Source organism: Labrus mixtus, chromosome 15, assembly GCF_963584025.1.
Source record: "Labrus mixtus chromosome 15, fLabMix1.1, whole genome shotgun sequence".
NCBI classification, from domain to species: domain Eukaryota; kingdom Metazoa; phylum Chordata; class Actinopteri; order Labriformes; family Labridae; genus Labrus; species Labrus mixtus.
The window spans coordinates 25,695,460-25,705,459 of NC_083626.1; the positions used below are offsets into that span (position 1 = coordinate 25,695,460).

General features: G+C 42.4%; 1 protein-coding gene across 1 annotated transcript in view; it reads left to right on the top strand.

Annotated features, from left to right (window-relative positions):
- Positions 1 to 10,000, top strand: part of LOC132990052 (uncharacterized) — a 377,347-nt gene that overhangs the window by 260,343 nt on the left and 107,004 nt on the right. The gene's annotated exons all lie outside the window — the stretch shown is intronic.

Genomic DNA, 10,000 nt, shown 5'->3' on the forward strand with positions numbered 1-10,000 from the left:
TTTACATCCTACAGCTTCCGCTTTGCTCGCTCAATGAAAGACTGAAAGTTTGTAAGATTTACTACACATTTGAATGAACCGCGAATTTGAGTAGCCGCTTTGTGTAACACCCCGAATAAAAACCGCATCGATGTGAGGGAATAAAGCCGCTTATGTGACAATGTTGCTGCTAAAGTCTGATTCTATCGACCGGCTGCTGAGCTGTTTCCAGGTACACAACATGAAGGAGACTACATGGATCATATTGAACACTAACTGCAGCTTCTTGTGTTTCAAACTGTTTGTTAAATGATTATCTTACAGGTGTAGCCTATACGTTTTGTAAAACGGAAGGTAGACCTCAAATAAGCTTAAGTTTAGTGTATTTCTATCTTATCTGTATCTGATGTAACTTCTATGTGTCTTTAAACTACTTCAATCAAACCCAGGAGGCATGATAGAAATAATCTTCCTGCTTTACAAAGTCACTTTAAAAAGAAAATTCAACACAGTTTACTTTGAAGTGACCATAAATAATAATTTCATGTGTCTATTCTAAGTACATGTGTGTCCCTTCTTTAAAATATAGGCATATTTACTGTCATTTCTAAAAGGGGAATTGGGGGGGGGGGGGGGGGGGGGCTGCATTATTTTGAATTAGTTTTTACATACTTTGTTAATTCTAGTTTTACACTCTGTTATTGAGAGACATGCTTCTCTCACACACAGGACAGAAACACACACACACACACACACACACACACATGCATTAGTGGAGAGATGTCAGAGTGCGGCTGCTGCAACACAGGGAGCGCACCAGAGCTGTTGGGGGTCCCGTGCCTTGCTCAAGAGCACCTCTGCAGTACTCAGGAAGTGATCAGGTAGCTGAAGAGGTGCCACACTTCCACACTGTGGCTCAGTCCCCACAGACTGAGCTACTGCCGCCATCCAATCACTTTTTTTAAATTTTGTTTTAACGTTCTCATCAGTCTCATGTTCGTCTATCTCCAACATTTGTTTCTCTTTTGATTGTTGTAACAATTTAAGCCGTCGCACCAACTGACAGCATGAACTACACAGCTTCACTTTTTTTTTTCAGGCATCAGCTTTTGTTTGCTGAAACTTGAAAAGAAGTTGCCATTTTTGTCACCTTGTAATTGAACCTGTTTAATCTTTAGAGCCGTAAGCAACACGTTGTATTCGACTTTTAAGTCTGCTAAATGATTCACAAAAGTCAGAAGTGTGGATATACAAATGTTCTAAATCCCACCATGGAAACATTGCAGTGTTTATGTTTCCTGGAAAACCAAAAATTAATTCTACTATTTAATAAAACAATGAAAGGATGCAAATTTGAGATTTAAAGGCACAGTATGTAGATTCCACCACCAGGGGGCTCTCAATCAATACAACAACAAAAAGATGACGTTGAGGCTGGTGGTGAATCATGGGAGTTCACTCTGTTACTCCACCCCGCCCCCAAACCCCGATGAAAACGAACTCTATATATTTTTATTTTTACTCTGCAAATTTGCATCCTGAAACCGACCTGAGGAAGAGAACATGTTCACCCAGGAGCTAATGAGTCCAAGTATAATTTACATGATGTTTTTATCACAGCAGCACAAACAGCAACAGAACGGCAGCTTTCAGCAGCAGCTAACGCCTCCTTATGCAGCGGTCTTTGTCGTAACTATCGGTGTTTCCACGGCAACGATATGCATGTCCCGTTACAACTCTAAAATGAAGGATTTCTCTGGCTTTGAAAGCTGTTGGAAATATTTGAGGTAATGTAAGTACTCAACAACAACAAATAGAACACAGGTTTAGTCAGTTTTGAATTAATTTAGATATTTGATGGAAACATTAAATCATTCTAGAGATAGAAAAGAACCATGAACAATTACCACAAAAATTGCTGATTTATTTTTTTGTGCCTCGATCAACTTATGGATTTATGGTGTCTTGATAAGAAGCATGTATTATATGAACTTTGAACTGTACTACAGTGTTGTGTAACACAGTTTAAATGCTGATTTTTATCGTCATGTAGTGAAATGCTTCTCAGTTGAATTATTCCTGAATTATATTTTTCACACTACAAGAACCCTGGATTTTAAAGGAATACTTTGACAACGCTGAGTATTTATCACGTCTAAGCCTTGAAGTTGGACTAACATATATCCTATCACAATATTCAAGGCTCTCTCTCTCTCTCTTTAAAAGCTACTCATGACCTAATCAAATATGAAGTTGAGGTGATGGATGACTTCATTTCAGAGAGACAACACCCCTCAGAGATCCAGGCTCGCCCCGGATTACAAATGGCTTCCTGATAATATTCCATCACCCCATTTTGTGTCTGTCACTCATTTTGCCAATGATAGCGGAGACCTCCCGTGAACTCCACCTGAACCTGGGCGATCAATCACGGGCTCGGATCAAGACTGAGCCGTACCTGCCTGACAGCTCTTAACACCCCGTGTGTACACAAAGCGAGCGTGTGCGGTTGACAAGTTACACCCGCGTCCGGCGCCGTATCTCTCCCACAGGACGGCCCTCCGTTCTGCCGCTCACACCTAACTGCATCCGTATATACCACACTCCATCTGAAAAACTTTCCGATGAGCGCTTTAATTTAAAACTTTTCACTTACCACTCATGCGTCAGAGTCAGCGGCCGATCCGCGTGCAGATGGTGGAATTTGTCATCCCTTACGTCTTGATGAGCTTTTTCCCCCGCTCACACGCTCGAGATTCTCATACCTGGCTGCCTGAGGATTTTCCGGGATACAACTCCAACAGAAGTGTGATCCTCTTCTGTAACTAAATGTGACAAACATATGTCTTGTTAGTGCTTTTTTTTTAAATTTATTTTTAAAGCCACCTGTGGCTGTTTTTGCAGAAGAAGAGGCAAGTTCACAGCTCACGTGCAAAAAGAAAGTATACACAAGAAAACGTAATTAACGTCTGCAAAGTTTAATCTGTGCTCGATGGCACTCTCATGAACTTCAAGCGAAGATGAAGTCTTTACTTTTAAAAATGTAGAAATCGTCTACCTAACACAAGCAGATGTTTTCCTGGAACCTGAAGTCTTTCATCGAGAAGTGGAGCAGAGTTGGAGCTCTCTTTGAATGCTTTTCATTTTTGTCGTTTTTTTACACCTGCCTAACCTCCAAAATATATTTAAAAAAAAAGGTGGCCACATTCTTTGGAGGTCACCCATGATGGCGCCTCTGGAGTGTTGACACTAAGTGAACTGTTATTTATAATTGACAAAGCAGCTCCAGAAAGCAGCCGGAGCTTTCGACCTCTCGTCGTTTTGGCTTTTGAGAGAGGTCGATTCATCCTCACCGTCTATTCTGGACCGTTTTGTGGAGCGGAGCTTCGGGTTAACCGCGAATGTTAGGCCTCACATACAGTCAGCGTTGTGGGATTAAAGTCCAGGACGGACAAAACAGAGAGCTATTAGGAGAGTCGGACTGTGCTGTGTGAGTGTCTGAATCACTGCTGCTGTTTCGGCCTACAGGCTTAAAAACATTCAAACGATGTATTTCCTTCTTGTTAAGACTTAAAGCTAATCAATAGAGATTGCCACCAGCATGAACCACATTAAAAACCAGTATCACGGCTAATTTCAGTGATTCACTGATATGGATGCTGTCTTAAAGTTCCATTTCTGTTTGACACCCTCTGGAGATGCTCGTTGGCATCGGGAAAGGAGCCACAGGTCGGATTCAAGAAAGCTATGGAACATGATGGAGCATTTAGCAGCTAACTCGCCATATATGACCCTCCCCCAGGCGGCGGTGGAGACCAAAACAGAGCTAAAATGTGAGTCAACAATAGACTCTGTCGGATTCATTCTCAAAAAACAAAACCCATAAAAACAACATGTTTGCCTGCTTATTGATTGGAACATCTTTGTAAAGTCAGTATATATACCACTGATGTTTATTGATTGTTTGTCTGGCCCCAGCTGGATGAGAAACGTCTGGTTTTCTTTTTAAACCTTTGGTTTCACAGATAAAAATAACTTCATCTTTTTTTCTTTGGTTTCAGCTGCCGTGCGATGAGAAGGACAATACTGCAATTAAGCTGTTTTATCTCTTTTTTTTCTTCTCATCGCTGACATTTGTGTCTGTCTTCTCCTTTCTCGCTAACATTTCAGTCATATCTAATTGGTTGTATCTGAGCAGACGGAGTCAAGTATTGGAAACTGTACTCTAGAAAATCCAAGTGGGTGTGTGAATCATCTTTTTGTTCAACGTTGCAGGAATAAAAAACATTTTCAAACATGAGCTTGGTTGTTCATTTAAGCTTCGTGGTTTTGTAAGATATAAATTCTCGAACAAGATGTTGAGGCTGTTTTTTTTTTTTCCATATTCAGAGCCATAATACTCAAACTCTAAACATGCATCTTTTTCTTGCAAATCTGCAAGCTTATCTGAAGTGTTTCTAACAAAACAACCGACTTTGGAAAACCTCAGTCTAACAAAAGGGTGAGGGCGCATTCACACTAGGCAATCTGTACCGTGCCCAAGCTCGCTTCACCCTCAGAGTCCAGTTTGTTCCACTAGTGTGAGTCCTACGATCGTACACTTCCTTGGCCCAGGCGCGGTTGGAAGAGGTGTGCTTTGGCCCGGTACAGTTCATGCACGAGCACAAGCACGGGCATGAAACATGGACAGCCTTCCATTATCAAGAAATCCCAAAGTGTTCTGCCTGTATCTGACTAAAACGACTCAAAATAAGTCAGTAAAGTGCTGTCATGTTTTTTGTGTTGTTCTCCGATGTGCAGACTCGGACCTGACTGCATGTCCCTTTTATTTTTTTGATTCTTTGAGACCGTCTGTCCTGTAAACTAAGCATGCTTCATGATCATGTAAAGCCATGATGCAGGTGTTTTATTTCTTAACGTAATGAAGGCATCAAGAGGTAACCGTGCTAAGGCCCGGTTAGTCCTGGAGCAGTGTGAGTGCAGGCCAGAGGGGGCAGAGGCGCTGCTTGTCAACAGGCAAGGAAGGCCACTGCTTGGGGCCCCAGGGCCAGTGGCGGACCCCCCCAAGGGCTGACAAACGTTAGATCACAGCAGTGCCTCGAAATGTGAACATTTTGGGGCGCTGGTGGCGCTGTGGTTAGTGCGCGCGCATGAGCCGTGTATGGAAGCTGTAGTCTTCCAAGCGGGCAGCCCAGGTTCAAATCCAACCTGTGGCTTCTTTCCTGCATGTCATTCCCCACTCTCTCTCTCCCTGGTTTCCGACTCTATCCACTGTCCTATCTCTCAAATAGAGGCACAAAAAGCCCAAAAATAAATCTTTGCAACGACAGTAGAAAACCTCCCAAAGGGGGCCCCATCTGACAGTACTCGCTCTCTATTCCCTGCTAGTTGTCCCATGCCCTATTGCTGTGAAAACCAAAGTTAACATACTCTAGAATCGCCAATGAGCGGGGGAATGGAGAGGGGGAGGTTGGGAGGGGAAACTACGGGACAGCTGGGCCTAGTGTGAGCGGGCCCTAAGTTCTAGACTGAGACTGTTTCCAATATCGCAGCACAAGTTTCTCTTAGATTGTACGCTGGAAATATTTAGTCACAGTCTTTCTGCAATATGAAGTCTAATTATAAAGCTCTAGTCATGATAAAAAAAAGGAGGACGGTCCAGGAAATCAAAACCTGTCTTTAATCCACGGACTGAAATCTGATGTGTAACGGACAGCCTGTGATTGAAGTCCGGTTTGAAAATATTCAAAGCAGAACAACAACATATGCATAGAGTCAAAAGCAGCTGGCTTGATTTGATTCATGTGATACTTGTAAGCTTAAAACAAAGAGCTATTACTAAATCAGAGCAAGTTTTTTAGATGTGTGATTGACAAGCGGTTAAAAATACATTTCCAAAGAGAAGGAGAATGGTGCAGCAAATGTAAAAAAAAAAAAAAAATGACGAGCCTGATATGCACTTGATTCAAGGATGCGATGATGAAAACACGCACATGAAACAGGGTGGTAGTAATTTGTGATCATACAAACATCATTTAAAGAATCTTCAAATGAGGATTGAGTCGTACTTTTCTGATGAGGGACGTTTCCCGAAAAAACAGACTCCAAAACATGAAATGCGCGTGTTTAGACAAATATTTGTCGTGTAATGAGCCAATCACGGACATTAAAAAAAAAAAGAAAAAAAGCAGACGGGTATTGATGGTTATGTACACAATAGCGTGCGGTCCCGCTCTGTGTTGTAGTTGAAAGTAGGTGAACGAGCTGATGTGAGTATTGTTGCTGTTGTTGTTGTTGTTGAAAGCACAGTTAAAGGAGCTTTGTGAGACTCGGCGTGTTTGTCCTCGGGGCTGAATGTAACAGATGACAGAGATCATTGGAGCTTTTTTTTTTGTTTCTTTCTCCACATCAGTCAGAACATACTCCTTTTTTCACAATTTTTTTATCGCGCACTATGGAGACACAGACAGCCATTGTTGCACTGTTTGTACCTAATGTTCTTGACAAGTGGGTACTTGTCGTTCTCCTTTTTGACAGGTGTTAATGCCTCACTCTGGTGACTACTTTTGAATCGGTGCCGCCGCCGTGGTCTTATTGTGCCTCACGGAGAGTTCACGCTAAAACAATCCAGGCTGTGGGCTGGAATGTACAGTATGTATGCATAATGTGTCAGGCTGCACTCACTGACTGTTTCAACTCACACAAATTATAATAAATATAGAGGTCACATAATCGTGTGATACTTTTTTAGTTCTCACCTGGGGCAGTGGGAGACAGTTTAAAGGTATCAATATACCCCCCCCCCCTTGTATGGTGGTCATCAGAGGGAAAGATGAGTTTTAACATCACAGAGGAGACGGGGTATTGAGACTATGTTGAGTTATTAAACTCACACAATGATCAGTTTCCAAAACTTAACTAAACAGGATGTTTCTCATTAACCATGGTGGTGAGAGAGGGAAAAGGTAAGAAACAGATTATGAAGGGTCCTTTAAAACAGAAATCAGATTAAGAAGCAATTCAGGGTTAAGTGTCCTTCCCAAGGACTCATCGGACATGTTGCTGCAGGAGCTGGGGATCGAACCCCCAACCTTTCCGGTTTGAGAGACGACCAACTCTACCAACTGAGCCACAGCCGTCCCAAGAAGGCTTTACCCCATGTTAGAAAGGAAGACAGAGCTGAAAATCAGCATCATTCTCTTTCCATTGGCTCAAATTGAAATCTCTGGAGTATATGCGGCCGCGTTCAGACATCAGCTCACTCGGATTTTCTGTGGAAAAAATACTCGGGGTCTGGCTGGAGAAACTCCGGGTAAAGGCCGCGCGAGAAATGCGGCTGTTTGCGTTCACATATAGCCTAAAGCACCGCCGGGTAGCCAAACCTCCGGAGTTTTTCAGGAGATTTCTGTATGTGTGAAAAGGGTTTATGTTACGAAAGGATTAAAAACCAGTTATAAAGGTCGAAAAAGACTCTAAGACAAACCCTACTCGAGTTCCCATAACAGGCCGAACTATTTATTAGAGAGAAGAAAATAAGCACTACAGACTACCTTATAAGAGGACAGAAAACATTTTAGAGGGTGAGAAAAGAAACGCGTAAGTTGTACCCTTTGACAATTTATTGAGAGCACAGAGCCACATGGTACTAAAGGGAACCTTAAAACGTGCTGAACTGTTTTTAACAGACAGTCAAACAGAGGAATATCCATAAACAGGTCGGGATTGACTACTTGAAATCGGTTCGTGGAGGTTGAAGCTGTATTTATTTCTAACTGGATGGCAGAACACTGTAAACACTGTAAAATCAGGTGGGTTGATTTATAATATACTGCGTATCCTTGAAGTCCTTTTCTGTTCTTTGAATGAACGGTACATACACGAGCCATTTCACCGTCTCATTTTGAAACTGAGACAAATGATATTGGACATAAAATTCATGTTTTCTGAAAGATTGAAGAGAAAATAAAATCTGCAAATTTGTAGAAAACTTTTCAATACCTACCATTTTATGTTTGCTGTAACCAATTTCTTAATATTTGTTGCTGTATGACAGACATTCTAACAGTTCAGAAAAAATGTATTAAATTCTGTTTTTCTCGTCTTTGTCTGCTCGTGAACATCAGTGTGCAGTGGCTGGGTTAAAGTCGACGTATGATCTCAGGTGGAAAGGCTCTTTGACCCAGATGTTAGCCTAACTCACATCTGTAAGAAAATGAGTGTGAAGCTGCTGCAGCTGTCAGTCATTCTTCAGAGTAAGTACAGTATATGGGGCATGAAGGGAAGGGGGGGGTTATTGTTCACCATCTTTTTTTAACCCAATAACACCCATGCTAACAATCTTTCTAACATTGCTGCTTGACCTATTTCCTCTCATGTAATATATCGTTAAAGCAGCCTTGTGAAATGGCTTAATTATTTATGCTTGATTTCAAAATGAAGAGCTTTGAGAACATGGCTCCACAGGAGGATTGACACACGCAACGCTGCTCTTACAAGCACACACACTGAGGCGCACTGGGGCCCGGCTTAACTCAAAAAAAAAAAAAAAAAGAGAGAAAGCCTCGCACACCCTTGACTGAGTTCATCCAGTGTGTTGTGCACACAGCGTTAAAGCGAGAGTGAAGATAAATGCCCTGTCAGCGCCTTTAATGATTTATTTCAAACATTTCACTCGATCCAATAAGGTTACAATCTATGGCAGGTAATTGTTTATACAGAAATAGATGGCATTTTGTTTGTTTTATTGAGCATTGAGCAGAGTGAACACACTCACCTCAGGAATGGATGCACGCTCAGAAATATCTATTTGCCGCTTTAGAACACATTCTGCATCTGCAACCCTCAAACGCACTGCCATCTTCAAGCATTTTGACTTTTTCATGTTAGCCTCTGGTCCTTTAATCTCCGCGGTAACGGCGTGAGGCCTGTCAGTCCATATGGACGTGCGTGCGCGTGGGTGTCCTGATCTGCCTCGCACTTTTTTTTTTGCCTCCCTGTGCGTGCGTGTGCGTGCGCGCGTGTGTGTGTGTGTGTGTGTGCTGCAGTTAAGTAAGGCATCAGAGCAGCCTGTCACTTGTCCCTTGGTATTGCTTTAGTCTGCGTCGACAGTGTGTCCACCCTGGGTTTGTCAGTGTCTATTCAGACCTGACCTGTCTTGTTCAGCACATGGCAGAGGATGCTGATGGACATTTCCAGTTCTCCTGCTCGGTGTCCATCACTCGGCGCAGGATGCATCCCCGACGCATCTTAGTTTGAGCTCCTGAAATTTGTTGACAGTTGCAGAGGGTGGTCTGCAGTTCTGCCACCCTCAATTACGGGAGATGTGATCTGATTTTGACTTGAGGGATGTAGGTTGCCTGCTGTGCATAAATGCTCAATTGTGGTCGATCGATAGCTCGCTAATAGGTTTTGAAAATTGAAAACAATGCGGATAGAAAAGATTCTTAAACCCCGCTGAGGGATTTTTTTTGAAATACAAACCCAAAGGGCTAAGCGAAGGTGGGGAAAGTGACATCCCTTATTTATTTATTTCCAGTCCTGGAGGATTAGATTTCATTCATCCTCCTTTCATGTTTGTTGCTTTGCTGCCAGTCAATCTCCTGTTTGTTCTCTTAATTTCCTGCGTGTTGCCGATGGAAAAAGAAAAGGAGTATTTAATTAGCTCTCCCTCTGTTCTGCTCAAACAGCTACTGTAGTCTTTATAGGACCAGGAACGGAGCTCAAGTCTGTTTTCTAATGGAGATGGAGGCAATCAGATAACCGACATTGCCACCCGTGCTCTCTTTTACTCTTCCTGAAGAGGACAACTTCAGCTTTTAATAAACATGTAATAAGAAGGAAAACAGCTGGTAGCTGCATCACAGATGGCGCCGTTCTTGGCATCTCCAAGGAAGGGACCACACATACAGATGGCTCATTATTCCAGCATTTGGTTATGCATATTGCACAAAATTTTATTCCAATGCTTAACAACCAGTATAAGCAATACAGGTGTTACTATTTTTTCCACGAGGCTCTACCT